The 26,291-nt window shown below is 40.9% G+C and overlaps 1 long non-coding RNA gene across 2 annotated transcripts in view; it reads left to right on the top strand.

Annotated features, from left to right (window-relative positions):
- Positions 1-26,291, top strand: part of LOC116272534 — a 164,037-nt gene that overhangs the window by 52,068 nt on the left and 85,678 nt on the right. The window contains exons 1-2 of one of the 2 annotated variants that reach the window (XR_004181199.1): positions 8,240-8,445; positions 17,788-17,926. This is a non-coding gene — a long non-coding RNA (uncharacterized LOC116272534). Of the gene's footprint in view, positions 1-8,239; positions 8,446-17,787; positions 17,927-26,291 lie in introns of those variants that run through there. The other variant, XR_004181200.1, reaches the window with a different exon arrangement.

The following is a 26,291-nucleotide window of genomic DNA, read 5'->3' as shown; positions in this document are numbered from 1 at the left end:
GACTACAGGTGCCCGCCACCACGCCTGGCTGATTTTTTTTATTTTTAGTGGAGACAGGCTTTCATCATGTTTAGCCAGGATGGTCTTGATCTCTTGACCTTGTGATCCGCCCACGTCAGCCTCCCAAAATGCTGGGATTACAGTCATGAGCCACCATGCCCGGCCTTTATTTATTTATTTATTTATGAGAGGGAGTCTTGCTCTGTCACCCAGGCTGGAGTGCAGTGGCACCATCTCGGCTCATTGCAAGCTCTGCCTCCCGGGTTCACGCCATTCTCCTGCCTCAGCCTCCCGGGTAGCTGTAACTACAGGCACCTGCCACCATGCCTGACTAATTTTTTTGTATTTTTAGTAGAGACAGGGTTTTGCCGTGTTAGCCAGGATGGTCTCGTTCTCCTGACCTCATGATCCACCCGCCTCAGCCTCCCAAAGTGCTAGGATTACAGGCTGAGCCGCCGCGCCTGGCCTTAATGTTTTATTTTATGATTTGTATTATGAACTATTATTTTCTATAATAAAAATCACTTAGATGCATGATATATATCTATGTATAGATACAGATATCTCTAACTGTAGACTCTCTATAGATATCTCTAGACTTAACATGTATATACAGAGAGACAGAGTTTTCATCCCAATGAATTTTTTTTTGTTGCTTTACAGTCATTCAAAATCACGAGTCCATTAAATGGTATTAATTTATTAAAAGCAGAGATAAAACCTCTGTGTTTATAATTAACAACTGTCGAAACATACAAATATATGGCAAATAATTACATAAAGATTTCAGTATTTAAATCAAATGTTGTTTCTATAATTGTGGTATAAAGTGGGTATTATTTCATGGTAAGATGAGTGGGAAAACATTCTTCACATCAGAGTGATTTTTTTTTTAAGTACACAAGAGATATTGGAGAGATATTATTTAAAGGACATAAAATTTTATTCAGATGGGCAGAGTAAGTTCAAAGATGTACATTATGTTGACTATAGTTAATGACAATATATTTTATTCTTGAAAATTCTAAGAAAGTAGATTTTAAATGTTTTTACCACAAAAAAAGTATGTGAGGTAGTACATATGCTAAGTACCTCAATTTTGCCATTTCGTGATGTATATACTTTCAAAACATCATGTATACCATAAATATTTATAATTATTTGTCAGTTAAAGAAAAAGTGCACAAAATAAATATTAATAATTGTTTTGGACATGCTATTGGAAGCTTCAGCAATAGGAAAGTGTTAGGGACCCAAATGTGCTTTTTCACGTTGTCAGACTCTAGACTGGAAATCACATCAAGAGAATACTGTGGAGATTTCTGCAGGGCATAGAACACAATTCTGGGTTTTATCAGAAGGACACAAATCCTTTTGGTTGTCTGACCAAATGCTTCATATGCAAGTTTAAACTTTTCAGGAAAAAAAAATACCCGCTTAACACCCTCATCTTTTAAAAAGAGAAAAACACATCCTTTTAGGCTATTTTAGTGAACATGCACAGCAAATCCAGCCCTTCTCTTTTGTCATGCACTCAGGATCCAGATGTAAGCACCCATAAAGCCTCTGTAAGCCTTTCCCAGGAACTAAGGCTCTTTGCATGCTCCACTGGGACCAGACACAATATAAATCTCGAATAGTACTTGGAATTTAGCTCACATAGGGGTGGGCTAAGTTATATCAAAACAGGTTTTCTGGTGCAATGATGATGATCAGAGCCATGAAAAATATGTTATTAGCACTGTCAGTTTACATTCCCTGCCAGAGAACGAACACAAGCCCCCAGAGTTATATGCTAATATTACCCTCCAATCCCTAGCTTTAGAAGAGGTTGAATTACTGAGAGATTAAAGTACTGGGGGTGTTTTGAAGACATAAACTTTGTTTGATTTCATTGATCCATACTGTACTGCTAACTGTAGGTGGTTGACCTGTAAGTGTGTGCAACCGATCAAAAGGCGGGGGCAGTGGGGGTCAGGTAGGAGAGAGGATTCTTACTAGACTCTGGGAGCTAGAAATGCCTTTACAATAAGGTATGCCAACCTCCCCTTTTTACATGCGAGGGACCTGATGTCGCTAGACATGTGACATATGATGTGAGTTACCTAAAGGAACAACATTTACTTAAAAATAAATTACGTTATTTGGTATTCAGATAATTACTAAATATTTATTACTAGATAATTTATTTAGTTTTAAAAATATTCTAAATTCATAAATGCCATGTCTATAAAGACAAATCTATTGACCAGAGTTGAAAAGCCTCCTTCCAATTTATTTGTTTGATAGTTGATTTAGTTCTACCACTAAATTGTATGTTCTACATGGTGCTGACAAACCATTTTGGCTTCTTAATTGGTTATTCAGTTGCTTTCATATTGACAGATATCTTCAGTGATTAGTGGGATGCAAACAGGTGATTCACTGAGGGACTGATCATAGTGACTTTAGCAGGCTTCACAATGACTTTTGGGCACCTTCTGTGATACTCTGCATAAAAAGAGAGAGAGAGAGATTGAGATCAATTGATCTCTGGTATATCTTCCCCTTTACTTTAGAGGCCACTAGTCCTACTTGATTAGGGCCATTCTGTATAGGTCTCATTTAACCTTAATTACTTCCTTAAAGGACTCATCTCAAAATCCAGTCACATTAGGGGTTAGGGCTTCAACATATAAATTTTTTTTGAGGGGGGCCACAATTCAGTCAGTAACAGAGATGGAAGAGCTGGGGTGTGATGTGACTCTGAGTCCGACTTAGAAACTCATTCTTTGGTGCCTGCTGCTTCTTAGTGTATGACATGACAATAGTCGTATTTTTCCCTATCAAATTAATGTATATTTTTGTACCATAGCTCAGAATTAACTGTATTGCACTCCCCTCCAATCCCCCTCTTGTGGTAGGTAGGAATGGTGGATGATTCTAATTAAATGATATAAAATAAAATACTTTGATGTTACTGGTATACTTTTTCTCTAGAAAGGAGATTCCTTGTGCTACCGTGAGCGTTTGTGTGCTGACCTCTGATGTCAGATTCAAGCTCCAACTATCAGAGCTTGGAAAATGGGTTACACCAATAACTCATTCTAAGCCAGTATAGTCATTTAACATTTACTTGATCCACACAAATATATATTAAGTGCTATGTGCTAGGAGCCCTAATGGCTGGGACTATGGCTGTGGAAAAGGCTGATAAAGTTCTTGCTGTCATGGAGAAGACGGGAAGGTAAGCAAAAAATAAGAATTCCATAGATTGCTACTCTGAAGAAAATGAAGTAAGATAATGAAATGGAGGGGATCAGGACGTGGAGTCGTATAGTTGGGTGGTCAAGAAACCCTCTTTGCTATAGTGGCATTTGACCTAAAACCTAAATGGCAAGAAAGGGTTACTCATGGAAAGATTTGGGAGTTAAATGATCCAGGTCAGAGAAAAGGCTCTGAATGGGAAAATATGGTTTGCTTAGGCAACAAAAAAAGAAGCCAGTGAGTGAAGTTGGGTGGGGTTGGCCCAAGATGAGACGGAGAAGTCGACTGCAGCCAGGTCAGAAAGGGAAACAGTGGAAAGGAGATTGGCCTTTATTCCCAGTACAATGTGACTCTCTTGCAAGGTGTTGTGCAAGAGAGTGACATGGTCTGATTGGCATTTGTAAATAAATCATGTTGGCAGCAACACATACTGCTTTCAACAATTGCGATTCTGTGTCTCTCTGTGATTGAGTATCTTCCTGTGAGGCAGAAGGAAACAATGTATTCTGTAGAATGGTCGATTTAAAATTTGTTTTGGAAGAGCTGTTATGTCAGATAATCAGAATAGGATGGCAATACAAATTTAAGCTTTGCTTGTAGCTAACCTGTGTCTAGTCAGTGAAGAAGCTCGGCCACTTGTTGGTCATTGCCCATCTTTTTTCTCTGTTGTTCAGATAATATTGACGATGTCTTCATGAGAAGTGACCTGCAGCTTCCTTTCCTCCTTACTCTCTCCCTTCCCTCCTTGTAACCACCCTTCTAATGAGGGAGGCATTCTGTTGTCTGTCAATTGGTGCTCTTTTCGCTATGCAGATTCATCCGCTATGCAGATTCATCCTGTTCTGCATTTATTTTCTGGGCACTGACTTCCTCTCTTTTGGCACCGATTTTATTGTCTGCTTATGAAGTCCTCCAGCTGTTAGAGACCAGCCTGGCCAACGTGGCAAAACCCCATCTCTACTAAAGATACAAAAATTAGCCAGGTGTTGTGACAAATGCCTTTAATCCCAGCTACTTGGGAGGCCAAGGCAGGAGAATCCCTTGAACCCAAGAGGTAGAGGGTGCAGTGAGCCGAGATAGGGCCACTGCCCTCCAGCCTGGGCAACACAGCAAGACCCTATCTCAAAATAAAATAAAATAAAATTTAATTTCTTCCAGTTAGCAGAATTCAAAGACTATAATGGGAGGAGATCTGAATCTGAACCCAGGAAATACTTGCTGCTGGCTTGCGTAGTAGCTGTGAGCCAGACTTAATCACCAGGGAATTCCCAGAGAGGAAGCTGTGCTGCTGAGAGGTGACAACGTGCTGGCAGCCCTCGCTCGCTCTGGGTGCCTCCTCGGCCTTGGCGTCCACTTTGGCCGTGCTTGAGGAGCCCTTCAGCCCGCTGCTGCACTGTGGGAGACCCTCTCTGGGCTGGCCAATGCTGGAGCCAGCTCCCTCTGCTTGCACTGAGGTGTGGAGGGAGAGGCGCCGGCGGGAACTGAGGGGCTGTATGCAGCGCTTGCAGGCCAGCGTGAATTCCGGGTGGGTGTGGGTTTGGCGGCCCCGCACTTGGAACTGCCGGCCAGCGCCGCCATCCCGGGCAGTGACGGGCTTAGCACTTGAGCCAGCAGCTGCGGAGGGTGCGCCAGGTCTCCTAGCACTGCCAGCCTTCTGCACAGTGCTTGAATTCTCCCGAGCCTCAGCCGCCTCCCCGTGGAGCAGGGCTTGGGACCTGCTGACAACCATGCCCAAGACTGCCCCCCTACCCCCGTGGGCTTCCTTGCGACCCTAGCCTCCCTGAGAGGCTCTGCCCTCTGCTCTGTGGTGCCGGATCCCATGACCACCCAAGGGCTGAAGCGTGCAGGCGCACTTTGTGGGACTGGTAGGCAACTCCGCCTGTGGCTCCAGGGTTGGGGTCCACTAGGCGAAGCCAGCTGGGCTCCTGAGTTGGGTGGGGACTTGGAGAACTTTTATGTTTAGCTGGAGGATTGTATATGGACCAATCAGCACTCTGTGTCTGGCTCCGGTTTGTGGATGCACCGGTCAGCACTCTGTATCTAGCTAATCTGGTGGGGACTTGGATAACTTTTATGTCGAACTGGAGGATTGCAAATGCACCAATGAGCACTTTGTGTCTAGCTCAAAGTTTGTAAATGCACGGATCAACACTCTATGTCTAGCTCAAGGTTTGTAAACGCACCAATGAGCACCCTGTATCTAGCTCAAGGTTTGTAAACGCACCTATCAACACCCTGTCAAAACAGACCAATCAGCTCTCTGTAAAATGGAATAATCAGCAGGATGTGGGTGGGGTCAGATTAGGGAATAAAAGCAGGCTGCGGGATCTAGTACTGGCAACCTCCTAGGGTTGCCTTCCATCGTGTGGGAGCTTTGTTCTCACTATTTGCAACAAATCTTGCTGCTACTGGCTCTTTGGGTCTGTGCCACCTTTATGAGCTGTAACACTCACTGCGAAGGTCTGCAGCTTCACTCCTGAAGCCAGCGAGACCACGAACCCATCAGAAGGAAGAAACCCCGGACACATCTGAACATCTGAAGGAACAAACTGTAGACACACCATGTTTAAGAGCTGTAACACTCACCGTGAGGGTCTGCAGCTTCATTCTGGAAGTCAGTGAGACCAAGAACTCACCAATTTCGGACACACTGCCTCCACCTATGGGCACTCCTCCTCTCTCTGCTCTGTTGGTACCTGTTATAGGACAGCTGGTGTGATTTGGGGACATCTGAAACTGTTGAAGTGACATGCTCCCACAGAGCAGCTGGTGGCGATAAGCGTCATCCTTGGTGGAGGCAGCGAGCATAATAAATATGTCAAAGATACAAGGACGGAAACCTAGCAGATCAACATTGAGAAATAGGGATAGGATGGGGAAAAGTGAAACTTAGAGGACACAAAAGAGAGCCTTCTAATTTCATGTGAAAAAAATAGGAAATGAATGATGGAGTAGGGACTGGGGAGAGGAACAGAATATGCACATCTGTGCCCATTCACTGTATTCATAACACTTAAGAGTCCAAGTCTGCCACAGCCCTCTCAGCAAATGGGCTTGTGCACATGGTGGCACAGCTTTCAAACGGGGCTCTCCTCTGGTTCCTGATTAGCAGCAAACCATTAATCAAGTGTGATTTTATGTGCCCACCTTTCTCCTACAGGGCCGTATACTAACCTGTGCAAACATCCCCCAAAATCCGTCAGCCCTGAATAATGCCTCTGAACTTCTCTTTTTTCTTTCTTCCATTTTTTTGGTACCCTGTACCCCTGTGTACTATGTTTACCTTGGAGGCCAGGTGAAGTAAAAATTAAAATAACTAGGCCAGGAGTGGTGGCTCACACCTGTAATCCCAGCACTTTAGGAGGCTGAGGTGGGGGGATCACGAGGTCAGGAGATTGAAACCTAAATACGGTGAAACCCCGTCTCTACTAAAAATACAAAAAAATTAGCCAGGTGTGGTGGTGTGCACCTGTAGTCCCCGCTGCTGGGAACACTGAGGCAGGAGACGAGCATGTACCCGGGAGGCGGAGCTTGCAATGAGCCAAGATTGTGCCACTGTATTCCAGCCTGGGTGACAGAGTACTCTGTCTCAAAAAAACAAAAAACAAAAAAAAAAGACTGCAAATGAACCTAATTATATTACATATGCTATCTCTATATATAACTATAGTGAAATACATTAAAAAACAAACGTGATATAGCAATAAATATGCATTTTATTAACATGTTAAACAAGATCTGATGTGCATAATTTCCATTATATTGAAACAGGATAAGCATATTTTGAGATATCTGGACCAATGGTAATGTGTCCGGAATTGGTGGGTTCTTGATCTCACTGACTTCAAGAATGAACCCACACACCCTTGTGGTGAGTGTTACAGTTCTTAAAGATGGGGTGTCTGGAGTTTGTTCCTTCAGACGTTCAGATGTGTCTGCAGCTTCTTCCTTCTGGTGGGTTCGTGGTCTCACCGTCAGGAGTGAAGCTGCAGACCTTCGTGGTGAGTGCTACAGCTTTTAAAGGCAACGGGTCTGGAGTTGTTCTTCCCGGTGGGTTCGTGGTCTCACTGGTTTCAGGAATGAAGCTGCGGACTTCCACAGTGAGTGGTGTTACACCTCATAAAGGCAGCGTGTACCCAAAAAGTAAGCAGCAGCAAGATTTATCACAAAAAGCAAAAGAACAAAGCTTTCCTAGTGTGTGGAAGGGTACCCCAGCAGGTTGCCTGGCTGGCTCGGGCTGCCTGCTTTTATTCCCTTATCTGGCCCCACCCACATCTTGCTGATTGGTCCACTTTACAGAGAGCTGATTGGACCATTTTGACAGAGTGCTGACTGGTGCCTTTACAATCCTTGAGCTAGACACAGAGTCACAGAATGCTAGTTAGCTAGATACAGAGTTAGCTAGATACAGAGTACCAATTGGTGTATTCACAAACCCTGAGCTAGACACAGAGTGCTGATTGGTGTATTTACAAACCTCGGGCTAGACACAGAACGCTGATTGGTGCAGAGACAATCCTCTGGCTAGATACAAAAGTTCTCCAAGTCCCCATCCAGTTCAGGAGCCCAGTTGGCTTCACTCAGTAGATCCTGCACGGGGCTGCAGGCGGAGCTGCTTCCCAGTCCCCAGCCGTGCCTGCACTCCTCAGCCGTTGGGCTGTCGACGGGACCAGGCGCCACGTAGCAGGGGACTTCGCCCGTCGGGGAGGCTCAGGCCGCAGGGGAGCCCACTGCAGGGGGAAGAGCTCAGACATGGTGGGCTGCAGGTCCCGAGCCCCGCCCCGTGGGGAAGCAGCTAAGGACGAGCAAGACTTTGAGTGCAGCGCCGGCGGGCCGGCACTGCTGGGGGACCCCGGGCAACCTCCGCAGCTGCTGGTCCCAGGTGCTAAGCCCCTCACTGCCCTGGCCGCTCTGTGTGCGGGGCCCGCCGAGCCCCGCGCCCGCGCCCGCCGGAACTCACAATGGCCCTGCGAGCACAGCCCTGGTTACCGCCCGCGCCTCTCCCCTCACACCTCCTGGCAAACAGAGGGCGAAGGCTCTGGCCTCAGCCAGCCCAGAGTGGGGTTCCCATGGTGCCGTGGCGGGCTGAGGGACTCCTCAAGTGCCGCCAGAGTGGACGCCACGGCTGCTAGCACATTGTCATCTCTCAGTAATATGGTATAAAAATATCTGTGATTTCCATTGGTGACAAAGTAACAGGTACCATTGATTCCATTATACTTTTTTTGCCTGTTCATAGTTAAATAACGTGCTAAACTTCAGTTAGTTGTTAGTAAAAATAAAAATATATATAATCTCCAATCAAATTCATAGACCCCCTGTATTTATCCATGGACCTTGGGTTAAGAGTTAAGAATCTCTGCCCTAGGAGGTCCCTGAGGTAGAAAAATTAGGTGGCCAGCCTATCCATCCTTAAATTGGTACAATGTGCTCTGGTTCTGGGTTTTTTCTCTAGAGTTAATGGATCCCTGAGAATATGGAAAAATTTCGATGATACCTGGAAGCTTAATGTTTTGTGAGCATGTGCTGGGTAATCAATGCTGAAGGATATCACCAGAATCACCTGGACTAAAGTTCACAATCCACAGACTTTTCCAACTGACCTGCTTCCTCAGTGACCCATAATCTTGGCCCTAGAAGAGGCCCCTACAGGATAACTGTGGGCCGTTGTAATTCTTACGTGTATATGAAAATGGCCCCATGGTGGCTACAATCACAGCCTCCAAGCCACAGAAATATTTGTTCACATATCGAATTGTTTCCTTCAAGAAGAAATGAAATTGATTTTGTTCACTACCTATTGAGATGATTACCTCTACACCAGTGTTCATTTGTGAATATCAGGACAAGGTAACCCACATGATATTAGACATGAAGCCACAAATTCTCATGGTTGGGGAAATGATTAATGATGATTCTTTCACCTGAAGTGCAGAGGTACTGCCAGAACCAGTGACCTGCGTCCTGCCCAGGACATCAGACACTTCCTATTGGTGGAGTACAAACTTTTGTAGTCTTCTCTTGTTTTCCTGTTCTCTTGCCTTAGCAACTTACTGCTCTGCCCAATATATAATTTTGCTATGTGCTTCAATGCAAAGAAAATAAGTATGAATATTCTGGACTCTCCTTGTATGGATCTGACATGGTACACTCAGGAGGAAATAAGATTATTGGAGGGTTCACATAGGTTGTGTGACTGTGTGTGTGGGCTGTTGTAGAGGAGACAGAAGCTTTGGACATATGTTTGGACATGTTCATCTTTTTGGCCACTTTCAGCTATAAAAGTCGTGATTCAGTGATTCTGTGAAATGCTATGAACTGCTATGGTAAAAGGTGCCATGGGCACAAAGAGCATTATTATTAGCTTCATTTTTTGAAGTGATGTTATAATCTTTGTTCATTTTCAGTTTTATTCATTTGAGCTTACTGAATTTTCTCACCATCTCTTCTTTTGTATTATCACAATATCTAACAGCTTTAATCAGCCAATTTGTCTTTACAAAAATTACATGCATGGCTGTCCCTATTCATAGCACTGTTTTGTTTTTTAAATCTCCATTTGGCCATAGCCTCCCTCTCAAAGTAATACCCCATATGTATATTCAATCCTACTGTTTTGATTTTGCCAAAAGTCCCCTTATCTGTTTTTCACAAGCAGAACCTGCTTTAATACTCATTGTCTGAGAGTACGTTAATCACTCCATATTCATGTGGAACTCATAGGTAGCTCCAATATCAGCTTCAAAGTGAACCAGCATTACTTAATGGAGTCTTTAAATAGATTGTTAGAAGCAATTTTATTCCCTTGTGCTGTTTAGTTTCATGCTCCTATTTTATCAAGAATATTTCATTTTACCTGGCCTTGTCAAACTTTATTAGAGAGGGAGTGCATTAATAAGTTAAAAGTCTTCGTCAATATGAGAATCTTACATGAAGCTTCATGTTTTGCCTACCTTGCAATTATCTGGAATACTGGGCATATATCTGCTTTTAAATTGGTTACACTGCGTTTTTGTTGGTCAGACCTTCAGCTCTATTGTTGCAAAGCTCAAATTCTCTGGACTTCTAATGAGTCATCTTAAGAGAATTTATAGTATGTATTTCTCACCTTGAATTGGTATTTTAGATTTTGATTTGGGAAATGACAGTGCTTGTACAAATTTCTAAGCCACTTTGACCGTGATCTCTACAGTGCTACAGAGTAGTTGGTTGGGGCCTTATAAATTAGAGAGAGCAGGTCTGTTGTCACGTTTTGCCTCCAAAAGTAAAAATGCAAACTGGCCAATGAATGCTTTTTTTGGTTTTTTAAAAAATCAGTCCCAGGTTGGTCAAAGGAATGCTGAAGGTACAGATATTTTGGAGGGTTTTCATTTTTTAATGCAGTTTGTTTGAAAAGGATCAGTATGTAGTACCCTGCCCCTGAAATCTTTTACTTAGCTTTTTCTCTTTGATCAGTTAAAATCAGAGGACTTGCCCTTTGTCATACTCTATGATATTTTATCAAGAACTACCCTCAAATTACAGCACGTGTTGAGATTCTGTTCCTGGGTCTACTTCTCATAGAAATTCTGCTTAACATTATTCAACTTCAATTTATGTACATGAAAAATTAGATTTCAAATGCCTATCTTTGGATTATTGAATTATTTTGGGTACACATCTAAAGCAAATAAGAAACAGCCAAAAGTTAAAATGAAATAATTTTGTTACTACTCACTGTTTAGTGTCATGTTTCTCTGCTTTTTCCATGATCATGAATAATTTTTTTGAGATGGAGTCTCACTCTGTCGCCCAGACTGGAGTGCAGTGGCACAGTGTTGGCTCACGGCAAGCTCCGCCTCCCGGCAAGCTCCGCCTCCCAGGTTCACACCATTCTCCTGCCTCAGCCTCCCCAGTAGCTGGGACTACAGGTGCCGGCAACCATGCCCGGCTAATTTTTTTGTATTTGTAGTAGAGACCGAGTTTCACAATGTTAGCCGGGATGGTGTCCATCTCCTGACCTCGTGATCCTCGCGGTCCTCCCGCCTTGGCCTCCCAAAGTGCTGGGATTACAGGTGTGAGCCACCACGCCTGGCCGATCATGAATAATTTATGTCTATTTGTGTCTCAGTATTACAGAGGATAGATATTTTAGAGATAAGAGAGTAGGATAATTTAACTATGAATATTAATCTGAGAATGACTACTTAATTCCTTAGATCTTCAGTTTTCCTAGTTACGCACAGGAACAAAGACACAAAGACAGGCATATTTAGTTCTAAGAATAGCTGTGTTTCCCTAAATTTGTCTTTAATTAATTGCTGGCAAATCAAATGATATTTTTAGTACCTGGAGGTGGGATGTGGAGGTGGTATGCTGTTTAAAAAAATATTTTAATGAATTTAACAAATAACCCCCTAATACATCTGTTTTTATAAGTTTGGATTTTTAAATAATGGGTTTTGGTAGAAGAATTATTGAAGTTTTATAAATGATGTCATGTTTTACATGCTCTAGGGGGGCACTTTTATTGAAATTCAACCTTATATTGAGCACTTCTATAAATACATTTTCTGATTCATTTCATAATTTGTATTTTTGATAAATTCAATTTTTATAAATCAGTTTTTCTTAAAGTAGGGCACAGCTGGATTACTCTTCTTTTTCCTACAGATACATAGTGTAGGGTAATTAGTTAATCTCTACAGTGTCCTGAAAAGATGAATAAAACATGGAGTGCTATTCCTATCAATCTCCTCTCTCACCTTTTCTCCTCCTCACTCTCAGGTGGATATGTAGTAGTCGAATAGATGTCAAAGATATGGTTACTGGCTAATTTACTCTTATCTCAAGGCTTGCCAGTGCTCTCTTGGAGAAACATTTTTATTTTATGAAAAGAAAAATAAATAAAAATAACTCAAGTAGAAGTAAAAGAAAACAAGGAAAATAGGAGCTTGAAAATTGCAAATGTATTACAGATAAAAGAACTAACAGAGGAAAAAATAAACCTTGAATTTTATGTAATTATTGAATTTGTTTTAAAGCCTAGAGTGCAGTAGAGAGAACAAAGATATAACTTACACTCTTCCATCTCTGGTACACCTCCTCTTCAGGCATGAAGAAATTCTGTATCATCTCTGATGTGTTCTAGAAAACTCTTAAAATGCTCTAGGTTCTGATGTTCAGTCTTAGCTCTCCCTGAACCCTTTGTACCTGAGCTACCAGCATACATAGGCCACACACACACACACACACACACACACACACACACACACACTTTTTTTTTTTTTTGGACTGTTATTTCTTAACTTGGGCTTTTTTTTGGGGGGGGGGGGAAGTGGTGTTCATTTTCTCCACTGTACAAATGGGGATACCACTGATGTCTGAGGCATTTTGTCTCTTCTGATTTTAAAATAAGATGTTTGAAGTTTCTGGAAATATTGCGGCTGAGATGAGGCTCTTTCTTTCCTTTCTGGCTGCTCGAAGCTTTGTGTGGGCTTAAAAGTGGCTCTTGAAGGAAATGGATGTTCCCTAGTGGGAAAAGGCATTAACTTGAAGAGCAAAAGTCAAAGAGCTGACCCTCTGTACCCTGGTTTCTGTCCTGCTTAATCTGTAGGTGTTATGAAAGACTGGGAAATCTGGATTTGGGGTTCTTACTTCTATAGACAGATCATCACCTGTTTCTACAGTTTTCTCAGACCTAAAAACCATGCATGGTTCCATCTAATATTCTTTCCAAGGAACTATTTAGACCATGCCCAGGTTTTGTAGCTTACTATTGTGCAGGGAAATAGACTTCTGTAGGTTGATATTGCCTACTTCCTTTAGGTTATCATATCTTCCGTTTACATCAGCTTATAGAAATGTTTCTGGACAAACGTATCAGTAAGGCTACCATCACTGAGGGAAAAAGCCACTAACAAAAAAATAAAAAATAAATTTGGACCATAAAGGGTTAAGAAATTTGCCAATGGCACTGGAGTCTAGGGAATCACTTGGAAGCAGAAATCTTAGGGATCTTGTTTCATTACTGGCTCAAAGTGGGGCCTAGGACAAGTTGCTTCTCCCCTTTTGGACCCGTATTCTGAGAAAACAGTGATTTTGGTCACTAGGGAAGCACCGAGTATCCAATGCTGTTTTTATTTGTGTTTGATTTTTCAAAAAGAGCTTTGAATTAATTGAGAATCACATACAACTCATCCATTTAAAGTGTACAATTGTATAGTTTGTTTTCTTTTTTTAGCATATTCACAGGGTTGCACAACCATCACGATAATCTAGTTTTAGCATGTTTTCATCCCCCTTCAAGGAAACCCTGTACCCGTTAGCAATCAGTCCCCATTTATCTCTCATGTCCTTCCCTCAGCCCTAAGCAACCCCTAGTCTACTGTCTGTCTCTGTGAATTAGCTTATTCTAGATGTGTACCCTAAATATGTACCCTAAATAGAATCATACAATATATGGCATTTGTGACTGGATTCCTTCACTTTGCGTAATGTTTTCAAGAGTCAAACATGTTGTAGTGAGTGTCAGTACTTCATTCCTTTTTATGGCTGATTAATACTTTACTGGGCGGGTATACCACATTTTCTTTACCCGTTTATCAGTTGACCACCATTTGGGTTCTTTTCATTTTTTGGCTATTTGTATTGGGATACAAATCCTTTATAAACTATATGGTTTGCAAATATTTTCTTCTATTCTGTGGGTCATCTTTTAGCTTTCTTGAAAGTCTCATTTGTAACACAGAAGTTTTTAATTTTGATGTAGTCCAATGTCCAGTGTTTTCTTTTTTTTTTTTTGAGATGAAGTTTTACTCTGTCACCAGACTGGAGTGCAATGGCGTGATCTCGGCTCACTGCAACTTTTGCCTCTCGGGTTCAAGTGATTCCCCTGCCGCAGCCTCCCAAGTAGTTGGGACTACAGGCATGTGCCACCATGCCTGGCTAATTTTTTGTATTTTTTGTATTTTTTTTTTTTTTTTGAGAGGGAGTTTCGCTGTGTCACCCAGGCTGGAGTGCAGTGGTGCAATCTCGGCTCACTGCAAGCTCTGCCTCCAGGGTTCACGCCATTCTCCTGTTGCCTCCCAAGTAGCTGGGACTACAGGCACCCACTACCACGTCAGGCTAATTTTTTGTATTTTTAGTAGAAACGGGGTTTCACTGTGTTAGCCAGGATGGTCTCATCTCCTGACCTTGTGATCTGCCCCCCTTGGCCTCCCAAAGTGTTGGGATTACAGGTGTGAACCACTGCGCCAGGCCAATTTTTTGTATTTTTAGTAGAGCTGGGGTTTCACCATGTTGGCAAGGATGGTCTTGATATCCTGACCTCATGATCCACCCAGCTGGGCCTCCCAGAGTGCTAGGATTACAAGCATGAGCCACCATGCCCAGCCCTAGTGTTTTCTTTTGTCACCCATCTTTTGGTGCCAGATCCAGGAAACCACTGTGTAACCCAAGTTTACAAAGACTTATTCCTTATGTTTTCTTATGAGAGTTTTATAGTTTTAGCTCTATGATTGTTTGTTTATCTCTTTTCATTTTAGAGTTCATCCAAACACTGAATACCTTTAAAAAAAAAATGGTCAAAATGATTCAATTCCTAGTAGCTCCAAATAATGGAAAAGCTGGCAAGAATTGAGGCATGTGTTGACTATTTTATTTCAGGCAGTTGTATCTTGATTCCATGCTCCCATCCATATTTCCTTGGCTATAATAAGTTTTAACTTTAATTTGTTCTGCCCACATTGCTGGGCAATTTAAGAAATAGTTTCCTTAGTAAAGTCTGAAACTGATAGCTATTATATTTTTCTATGAAATGTTTTGCTCTTTATGTGTTTCCTATACTCCAGTCTATCATCTTCTAAAATCACTTTTCATTTTTCCTTTTCACATGATTTTAAAATGTGCTTTTTTTCAATCTTTTAAAAAATTTCTCACTTTTATTATTATGTCCTGGGAGATTTTTAAAAAACCCTTCATTTTTTGACAGGGCTTCCCCCCCCCCCCAAAAAAGATAGTGTTTTGCTTAATTGTCTTGCAGTATCTACAGCCCTTAATATGTGGTGAGAATTTAATATACATTAAACAGCAAAAGATTTATGCTTGACCTTTTCAGATGGATATCAATTGTATTAGATTTCCTAATTAGCCATTGGTCTAACCTCACTGGTGCTTCAAAATTTAGAAATTGGCCCCCTGAACATGTAAAGCTCTAGTGTTAATCTAAATAAGAGAATAACAAGAATGTGAACTTGTGAAGACTTTTAGTGATGGTAATGGCCAGGCTTCATAGTATTAGCCATCGCTTGCAAAACCTTGACCTCCATGTTTCTTACTAGATATGGCCACACATGTTATTACGGGAGCCCTCGGCTTCTCCCCTTCACCTCTAGGGAACCAATTATTTCTATTGTACTTAGAAAAACCGTATCCCATGTAGTGGTTGTCTTCCTGCTTCCCAGGAAATAATCTGCTGGAATTCAAAATACAATTACCACGCTTGACCACTTTCCTATATCCTGGAGCTGACCATTATTAATGGCATCCAATTATTCATAGCAATCAAACAGCTGACCTTGCTAAACAGATCACAGCAGTGGGTATCTGACAGTCTGCTGGCGGGGCATAATAGAAGGAGACAATGTCATATCCTGGTCCATCTTTAGCGAAAACAACATGTCACTTGTAGACTTACTGGAATGCTATAATGACTTGATTGCTAGATTTAGCCTGTCATTATTTTAAAAGCATGTGTTTATATATGCTGGCAGGAACAGGAAAAAGAAGTTGGTTTAGGTAAGCCTGGTGTCTGGGAATGTCTTTGGCTTGCACTGTATCACTGCAGATTAACAGAGTGACCTTTGGTTAATCATTCAGGTTTCCAAGCTTGAATTTGGTCAATTCTAAAATGAGGGCATTTTGCCTACTTTCAAGGGTGGGCATGAGAGTTAAATGATATAATCACGATGAAACAATAAGGTAAGCAGCAGTTGCTCCATCACTGTCAGTTTCCTGTCCATTGAGTCAATCTGCACCTTGGCTCCAGCAGAGATAAAAGGAATAACATACAAATTTTTTTATTCCTCCCCAAGGTGCAGGATGGGTTTTGACTCCCACATGAATGCTGCTTTTTCATTCTGCTTTTTCCACAAGCCCACAAGTCAAAGGTTTTTCTTTATTGTGCTGTGGCATTAAAGTGTGATATTTGTTTGCAGTGAAGGATCTTAAGCATAAAAACTGACATAAATTTCCGGGTGGTTGGCTTTTGACCCTTCCATTTCCTTGACTCTATTTTCCCTTTGAGTTGGCATGATCTATAACAGTTCTGCTCCAACTGCAGAAAGGAGCAAATTGTTTACCTTTGAAAGTATATTAATTCTCTCTTGCCATCAGGAGAGGGGTTTTCACAAGGAACTAACTTTATTTGAATTTTAAGCCAAGCAATTTGAAGGGGGATGGAAAAATGCACACAGTTAATATTCACTAGACTGTCACTGACAGGTCTAATTCAAAGTGACCACATAAAAACTCCTTTATTAGTCCTTTCTACTTGTCAGTATGAGATATGCTCTAGTGTCACTTGCATCCCAAGTTTAAAAATCCATACTTTTATAAGTTTGCTAGATTGAAATGAAGATGAAATATTTTCTTTAGAATTTCTTATCTACATTGCTTACCAGTGGTGAAAATGCAGTGCATTTAACTTGCCATGAACCTTATGAAGCATCAAGCAGAACTTACTAAGAGAAATGGGAACTTAATTTTAAAGAAAGTGACTGAGAATGTCTGATTAGCCCTGAGGGCAATTAGGAACTTCCTGTTGACCTGTGAAATAGCCTGTAATTCTGCACTCCTGGTGGGCCATATGGCTATACAAATAGGTGAAGCGGGGAAACAGGGGGACCTTGTGGTGGCTTAGGACTCTGGTATATTCAGTCTGTAGGTAGGGCAATTTAGAAAGTGGCCCTGTCTGCTTTGTAGGTAGTAAAATGCCATAGCGGTTAAGGGAATAGACTTAAATCTTGACACACCGAGTTTTTCTTATTTTTTTGAGACGGAGTCTCGCTCTGTCGCCCGTACTGGAGTGCAGTGGATCAATCTTGGCTCACTGCAAGCTCCACCTCCCTGGTTCACGCCATTCTCCTGCCTCAGCCTCCCGAGTAGCTGGGACTACAGGTGCCCACCACCACGCCCAGCTAATTTTTTGTATTTCTAGTAAAGAAGGAGTTTCACTGTGTTAGCCAGGGTGGTCTCGATCTCCTGACCTCATGATCCACCCACCTCGGCCACCCAAAGTGCTGGGATTACAGATGTCAGCCACTGTGCCAGGCTGACAGACCTAGTTTTAAATGCTAGCTTTTCACTTTTATCACTACGGTTTTCTTATCTGAGAAATAGCAGTAACTGTCAAGGCTCTTGAAGGCCTGGATGAGATCATACATGCCCTAGTATTCTCTTGCTACATGCAGTGCATTGAATAGTGCCCCCCAAAAGATATATCCAGGTATAAATCCCCAGAACCTGTGAATATGATCTCATTTGCAAAAATGCTCTTTACAGGTGTAATGAAGAATCTTGAGGTCATCCTGGATTACCAAAGTGGGCCCTAAATCCAGTGGCAAGTGTCCTCATAAGAGACAGACACAGAGCAGAGACCAGGTGAAGACAAAAGAAGAGGCTGGAGTGATACAGTCATCAGGTAAGGAAAACCAACAACTATCAGGAGCCAGAAGAGGCAAGAAACGGAATCTCTTCTAGAGGATCTGGAGGAGTGTGGTTCTGTGAACACCTTGATTTCAGACTTCTGATCTCCAATACTGTGGGATAAAATTCTGATGCTTAAAATCACTTTTGGCCAGGCACGGTGGCTCACGCCTGTAATCCCAGCACTCTGGGAGGCCGAGTCGGGCGGATCACGAGGTCAAGAGATTGAGACCATCCTGGCCAACATAGTGAAACCCCGTCTCTACTAAAAATACAAAAATTAGCTGGGCATGTTGGCTCGTGCCTGTAATCCCAGTTACTCGGGAGGCTGAGGCAGGAGAATTGCTTGAACCCAGGAGGCAGAGGTTGCAGTGAGCCGAGATCCCACCACTGAACTCCAGCCTGGCAACAGAGCAAGACTCCCTCTCAAAAAAAAAAAAAAAAAAAAAATTGGGATTCAAATGACACTTGAACATCTGTCATAATGACAAGGACATAAGACTAATAAAGGAGTTTTTATGTGGTCACTTTGAATCAGATGTGTCAATGACAGACTAGTAAATATAAACTGTGTGCGTTTCCCCATCCTCCTTCAAATTGCTTGGCTTAAAATTCAAATGTTAGTTCCTTGTGAAACCCTCCCTCCTACTGGCATGAGAGAATTAATGTATTTCTGAAGGTAAGCAATTTGCTCCTTTCTGCAGACACAGACAAATAGAAAACAAATCCTCACTGCAGGATTAAATGCTGTGACGAAATCTAGTTGGGTTTCGGACAAAGAACAGAAGGATTACTTAAATGGTAGAATCAGTGTGGTGGACTCCTGGCAAAGATGGGAACAGGGACAGAAGTAGAGACGTTGGTTTTAAGCAAATGACTAAGCGTGGAGAACAGAGGCAGAAGTCTTAGAGAAAAATGAGTATTTTTGTAGAGGATTTTGGTTAAAGCAAAGTGTTGACTTTAAAATTTGACATTGGGCTGGGCACAGTGGCTCATGCCTATAATCCTAGCACTTTGGGAGGCCCAGGCAGGCAGATCACGAGGTCAGGAGATCGAGACCATCCTGGCTAACACAGAGAAACCCTGTCTCTACTAAAAATACAAAAAATCAGCTGGGTGTGGTGGCGGGCACCTGTAGTCCCAGCTACTTGGGAGGCTGAGGCAGGAGAATGGCGTGAACCCGGGAGGCAGAGCTTGCAGTGAGCCGAGATCGAGCCACTGCACTCCAGCCTGGGCGACAGAGCAAGACTCTGTGTCAAAAAAAAAAAAAAAAAAAAAAATTCACATTGCCATCAGGCACGAGAAGCAGAAGACTTTTGCTGGGTGGAATATTGTTCTGTGTATGGCACAACAAGGGAACTTCCTGGATGTTCTAGGGAAGGGATGGGCAAACTTTGACCCTAAAGAGCCGGGTGGTAAAGAGCTTGTGGGCTATATGGTACCTTACAACTTCCTGACTTCACATTATAGCATGAAAGCAGTGATAGACAATGTGTAAACAAATGAGTCTGACAGAGTTCCAAACTTTATTTATTGGACACTGAAATCTGAATTTCATATAGTTTCCACATGTCTTGATACATATTTTTTGTCAACCATTTAAAACGATAACCATTTTTAGCTTGAAAGTTATACTAGAACAGGCAGTGAGATGTATGTGACCCTTTCACAGTTTGCCAAGCCCTGTTATATAGAGTGCAGCTTCTGTTCCTACAAGAAAATGAGCAACCTTTTATGTCTAGATATTCTTCTGTAAGCAGCAACAAGCAGGCAGAGTGGAGAGTTATATAGGGAAGAGAAGTTTCCTTGGGGGAAGCAGTGTGATATCTGCAGAATTCTCAGCTCCCACTGGCCCAATATTCATGGGCCCGAGCTTGATTAAAAAATACTTCTTTTTCTTCATGAATCAACATTTAATGATAATGTTTCTACTTGATGTTTCAGTGACAAAAGTGCAAATTATGCATGAAATTGACGTACATTATTCCATAATGAAGTAATCTGATAGAAAAACACATTAGGTATTTATAATGACAACAAGCCATTTATAACTATTAGGACATTTTGAAAAGGAGAACCATATCCCTGAAAACATGAATGACTTGAAATTGGAGCTATTTAGTTGTGACCAGGGAGATGGAGCATTGTGTTCCAGCACTGCCCAGTTGCCTTTATGGTCATAGATTTTAAAATGATGAAAGACAGTTCTTTGTATTTCTTGCTCTGTGACATCATTTTCTGAATGATAATAAATAGTGCATTCCTCTTCTGCATTTGCAACCATCACCACACTTTGGGGCTGCAATATGCTGATAAACAATATGCTGTTTATGCTGATAATATGCTGGAAATATGCTGATAAACAAATGGTTATGAATTTGAATGTGAATTTGTCAAATACTCTGTGGACTTAAGTATCTTATTATTCAGACCTTGTGGGTACTCCACAAATTATTAAGCTTAAGTTATGCCTTCTCAATTCTGAAGTATCTACCTTCTACCTGCTTTTAAAACTTTACATTTTATACACACTGATTCCATATCAGTTTCCACAAAAGTACATCCTCTTGTCAATAAGCTTTTGTAGGTTTAACATTAAATGTCAACGTAAGTGGAGCTGCTCTGTACAGATCATAGATTTTTAGAGCTGAAGGTAGCCTCAGAGATGACCTAGCCCAACTTCCTCATTTCACACCTGAAGGAAATAACAGCAAAGTGACTGTGTAATTCATTAGTTTCACCATTGGCTATAGGTGGTTTCTATTTTACCTTATACTGAAACTTAGCCCTCCACTATACAGTCTGAAATGCTTGGTCAGCGGTTCATAAGAGAGACAAATTATTCTCAGCATCTCTTCTATAGCCTCTCTTTTTCTAATAAATATATCTGAGAGATGAGGAAATCACAAGCGGGTTGGATTAGGAACTTTCTTTTCATTTAGCCCATGGCTTTGAATCTTGATACTAGAAACTATTCCATTAATATTGTTACTTTTTAAAAAAACATTTTTAAATTCAATTTTTAGATTTGGAGGCACACGCATGTGTTTATTCCATGGGTAGATTGCGTACTGTTGGGGATTGGGATATTACTTTATTAAGACAGTAAATTGGGCATGGCGCTGTGGCTCATGCCTGTAATCCCAACACTTTTGGAGGCCGAGGTGGGCAGATCACGAGATCAGGAGATGGAGACCATCCTGGATAACATGGTGAAACCCTGTCTCTACTAAAAATACAAAAAATTAGCCTGGTGTGATGGCAGGTACCTGTAGTCCCAGCTACTCAGGTGGCTAAGGCAGGAGAATGGCATGAACCTGAGAGGTGGAGCTTGCAGTGAGCTGAGATCGTGCCACTGCACTCCAGTCTGGGCGACAGAGTGAGACTCCGCCTCAAACAAACAAACAAACAAACAAACAAAAAGACTAGTGATGGGGTAGAGGTCAATGCATACAGGAAGCAACAGTTAATATAAAGGCATCTAGTTGGGGCAACTGTGTCACACAGAGAATGATCAATATTTGTCTTTGGGCAGGCAGTAAAACTGTGTGAAACTGCAGAACTGATCTCTGAGTTTGGGGCAGGATCCAGTTTTTGGGAAGAACTCTAGAAAGACATATCCACATCTTCAGTGGGGGTTTAGAGGGCTAGGAATGAGAATTTCCTAGAACTCATTCTAGGGGAGAGGAACCTAGAGAGAAACCCAGAGACCTTAGAATGGAAAAAAGGCAATGAGAAAGGGGAGGAAAAGCAGTTGAGTAATGCAACATTTAAGCTCACATTTCCTCTGGCCTTAGGGAGTGTGTTCTCAAAGAAGTCACTCACACAGATATGCAGAGGTAGCAAAGGCAGGGTTGAGGGCAGTGGCCTGGTCTGCCCTGTCACTCCAGTGTAGATTATCCTTAACCATTGTGCATGAGCCCTGTCTGTTTTTTGCACGGTCTGTTGAGTCTAGCAATGCTTACTTTCTCTCCAGAGATTTTCAATTTGGAAAGTTTTGTGATTCCGTGAAAACCAATTCTTCATGAAATCTGGAGATAACATTTTTTTAACTGCTTTTATTGCAGAGGAAAGAATAGACAATAGCATTCCATTTCCTAAATACCTATTACTAATATAGTAGAGCTATAGAAAATGAAATGGCCGGCCGGGCGCGGTGGCTCAAGCCTGTAATCCCAGCACTTTGGGAGGCCGAGACGGGCGGATCACGAGGTCAGGAGATCGAGACCATCCTGGCTAACACGGTGAAACCCCGTCTCTATTAAGAAATACAAAAAAAAAAAAAAAACTAGCCAGGCGAGGTGGTGGGCGCCTGTAGTCCCAGCTACTCGGGAGGCTGAGGCCGGAGAATGGCGTGAACCCGGGAGGCGGAGCTTGCAGTGAGCTGAGATCCGGCCACTGCAGTCCGGCCTGGGTGACAGAGCGAGACTCCGTCTCAAAAAAAAAAAAAAAAAAAAAAAAAAAGAAAATGAAATGGCCTTTTATGTATTTAAGTTTGCACTCATAGGGTTATCAGAGTATCAGCCAATGGGTTTTGCTTCAGCAATTCTTGTGTCAGCTTTTGATTATTAGCACTATTGCTATTTGTAAATACCTGAATCATAAAAAGTATTTTAAAAATATAACGTTTCCTTAAAACTCATTGAAAAACCCAGTCTCGGAGGTGGAAGTGATCTGGTCCTTTCTTGACTCACCTTTGCTCCTAGTAGATGAGCCTGCTCACCAGAGTGCTTTCTTTTGCTTGGTCTCAGTTCTGTTTTTGGGCAATTCCTCAAGATCATGAGCAGGATCTTGGGTCAGCTTCGTGCCCATCTTGCTGCTGTTTTTCCTGTTAAGCAGGATGCCCGTATGTGGATCTGGGTGAAGCTTCACATGCCTAACAATGGCATATCTTTATCGGTGCAGTGGTTTTATTTACATCCCCAAGGTGGGAACTCAATAATTCCATTCTATAGGATCTCAGCTGATCTAATTTCTGGGAGTGCTGCTTGCTGAGATGTAGTTACTTTGGGCAGGTTTTTGAACCCTGACTCATGTAACTCTGGGCCATTTGACCTGTCATCTGAGGTTCCTTCCTGACTATCTGAAACCTACGTTCTATTTTTTGATCTCTAATTCTATGCAAATTTTGGGTGTGGAGCTTGATCTGCACAACTTATTTTCTTCACCTGTTTTCGACTTCTTTGCATTCTGTCGTGATCTTCAAACTTCTCTTACTTGTTCTACGAGTAAGAAGCCTCTTCTAGGCTCTGATTCAGTGCTGGTGTACTTATTGCTCCCAAATCATTTCCTAGCCTCTATATAGATGGCAGTGTCTTGATTCTTTCACCCTTCCTGCCTTTTCTCTGGTTCTCCGGGCCCCTTTACAACCTCATCTCAATATCTTGATAACGAATACCTTTTCAATACCACTTGAACATCCAGAGCTATCCTCATTCTTTCCTATCTCAATTGAAGACTAAATGTCAATGCCAGAAGCCTTCTACATTAAAATAAAAATAAGAACCAAACCAAACCGAACCATACATACTTAAGAAAAACTTAATAGCACCTTACCATCATTGGATTAGTGAAAAAATAGGGTCATATACCTGGATAGCCTTATATGCATTTATATCACAGCCTCACCAGGTTTATTTTGATAGATTGCTATCTACCTTAAATGGAAATACTTTCTGCAGAGCTCTATGTACAGCATGAAAAACTACCTTGAGTTGTATTCATAAATAATATTTGAAGTAGAAAAGAATTTGCCTTACCAGAAGCCTTCTTTACTTTGAAATGACTGATAAAATTTCCTTAAAATATTTCAATGATATGAAAAATATGCTAGGACATTTGATTATTTATTGCTTTCGATATAACATGAACACAATGCCTTTCAGAGGATTTGAGGTGTGATCATTTATCTTTTGATTTATTTGTTGGAAACATTTCCCTCACTGAGAGGCTTCTTTCATAAATTGTGGGAATATCACACAGTTTGTAAAATAACCTGGAAAAGGGAAAGAAAATAATAATTTAAAAACTCCATTTGATACCATAATAGTAGCTGGATTTTGTCTTCTGATGTAGGCTTTCTTAAGCCTATTGAGAGAGGCTTCTTTCAAAAATATTTTCTTTTTAATAAGAAGGAAAATTAGCATAAACTTTATTTTTTAAATTATTGAAACATAATTTAAGGCTCAGCATATTGTCTGTCTTGGTTAATATACCATCTGTATTTTAAAAGAATGGTATGCTACTGTTGGGAGTATTCTTTGAAAGTCAAATTATAGTTATTTTTCTATATGATTACTAATTTTATATGTACTTGTTCTGTCAATTACTGAGAGAGAAGTTTTTGAAATCTTCAATTATAATTACAAATTTATTTGTACTCCATAAAATCTGTAGTTTTTATTTATTTTTAAGTTCTATTTCTGGTGCATTCACATTTATGCCTTCTTGTTGAATTCCTTTATCGTTGTGATTCCTTTATCTTTATCCTTGGTAATACATCTTGGTTTAAAGTCTACTTTATCTAGTATTAATATAGCCACATCAGCTTTATGGTTAATATTTGCCTGGCACAGATTTTTTCTACAAACTTATTTTTAACATGTCTATATATTTTTTAAATATGTCTTTATATTTGTAGCCTGCCTGCCTTCCTCCCTTCCTTCTCCCCTCCCCTTCCCTCCCCTCCCCTCCCTCCTTCCCTCCCTCCCTCAGTTCTGCTTTTGGGCAATTCTGCAAGATCATGAGCAGGATCTTGGGTCAGCTTTATGCCCATCTTGTTGCTCTTTTGCCTGTTAACAAGGATGCCATATGTGGATCTGGGTGAAGGTTGCATTTACAACCTTTACAACACTTTGGGGCTCTGGAAATATGCTGGAAATATCCCTCCCTCCCTCCCTCCCTCCCTTCCTTCCTTCCTTCTTTCCTTCCTTCCTTCCTTCCGACAGTATATAGTTGGGTCTTATATTTTATACAGTCTGACATGTCTGCCTTTTAATTGTGTTGTTTGGACTATTTATATTTTAGGAAAACATTTATTTAAGATTGGAGGATTGTAGTTACTTCTTCCTCAAGTGTTTGATGATATTTACCAGTGAATTTCAGTTTTGATTTTTCTCTTTTGTTTGTCCACCTTATATTTCATTGATTTCCACATTTAGTTTTTTATTTTCTCCTTTCTACTTACTTTGAGTTTATTTTTCTCTTGTTTTACTAGCTTCTTAAAATGATCCTTAGATTATTAATTTTAACTTTGATTTTTCTCCAGTGTAAGCATCTCAAGATACATATTTTCCTTTAAGGGTTGCTTTAGTTGCAACACACAAAGTTTATTTTAAAAATTAATTTATATTTTTATGGTATTTTTCTTTATATTAAAAGTAACATATAATTGTACATATTTATAGGGTTCATAGTGGTGTTTTGATATATCTAATGTATAGTGATCAGATCAGGGTAATTGGCATATTCATTATCTCAGTCATTTATGATTTCTTTATGTTGGGAACATGCAATATCTTCCTTCTAGCGATTTGAATTTATGAATTATTAACTTTGGTCATTCTACAGTGCTATAGAACACTATAACTTACTCCTTCTATCTAGCTGTAATTTTGTATCCTCTAACAAATCTCTCCCTATATCTCTACTCTTCCCAGCCTCTGGTATCTTCTGTTCTACTTTTTATTTCTATGAGATCAACATTTTTTACATTTTTTAGCTTTCACATATGAGTGAGAATATGCGGTGTTTAACTTTCTGTTCTGGCTCATTTCACTTAATGTAATGTCCTGTAGTTTCAACCATGTTGCCGTGAATGACAGGATTTATTTTTTTTAATGTCCAAATAGTATTCCATTGTGTGTATATACCACATTGTAAAAACTCATTCATCTGTTGTTAGACACCTAGTTGATTTCACATATTGGCTCTTGTGAACAGTGCTGCAACAAACGTGGGGATGCAGATGTGTCATCGAGACACTGATTTTCTATTGTTTGGATAAATGGCCAGCAGTGGTACTGCTGGATCTTATGGAAGTTCTATTGGCAGTTTTTTGAGGAGCCTCTGTGCTGTTCTCCATTGTAACCATACAACTTTACATTCCTACCGAGAGTGTGTAAGAGTTCCCTTTTCGCATTTGTTATTTTTTGTCTTTTTGATAATAGCCATCCTAACTGGGGTGAGATGATACCTTATTGTGGTTTTGATTTGCATTTCCCTGGTGATTAATGATATTGAGCATTTTTTTCATATATTTGTTGGCTATTTGTATGTCTTTTTTTTTTTTTTTTTTTGGAGAAATGTCTGTTCATATTATTTACCCATTTAAAAATCAGATTGTTTTTGCTGTTGAGATG

Source organism: Papio anubis, unplaced genomic scaffold (assembly GCF_008728515.1).
Source record: "Papio anubis isolate 15944 unplaced genomic scaffold, Panubis1.0 scaffold122, whole genome shotgun sequence".
Lineage (NCBI taxonomy): Eukaryota > Metazoa > Chordata > Mammalia > Primates > Cercopithecidae > Papio > Papio anubis.
Note: the sequence above shows the minus strand (reverse complement) of the source record. Positions and strands in the feature narration are given on the sequence as shown.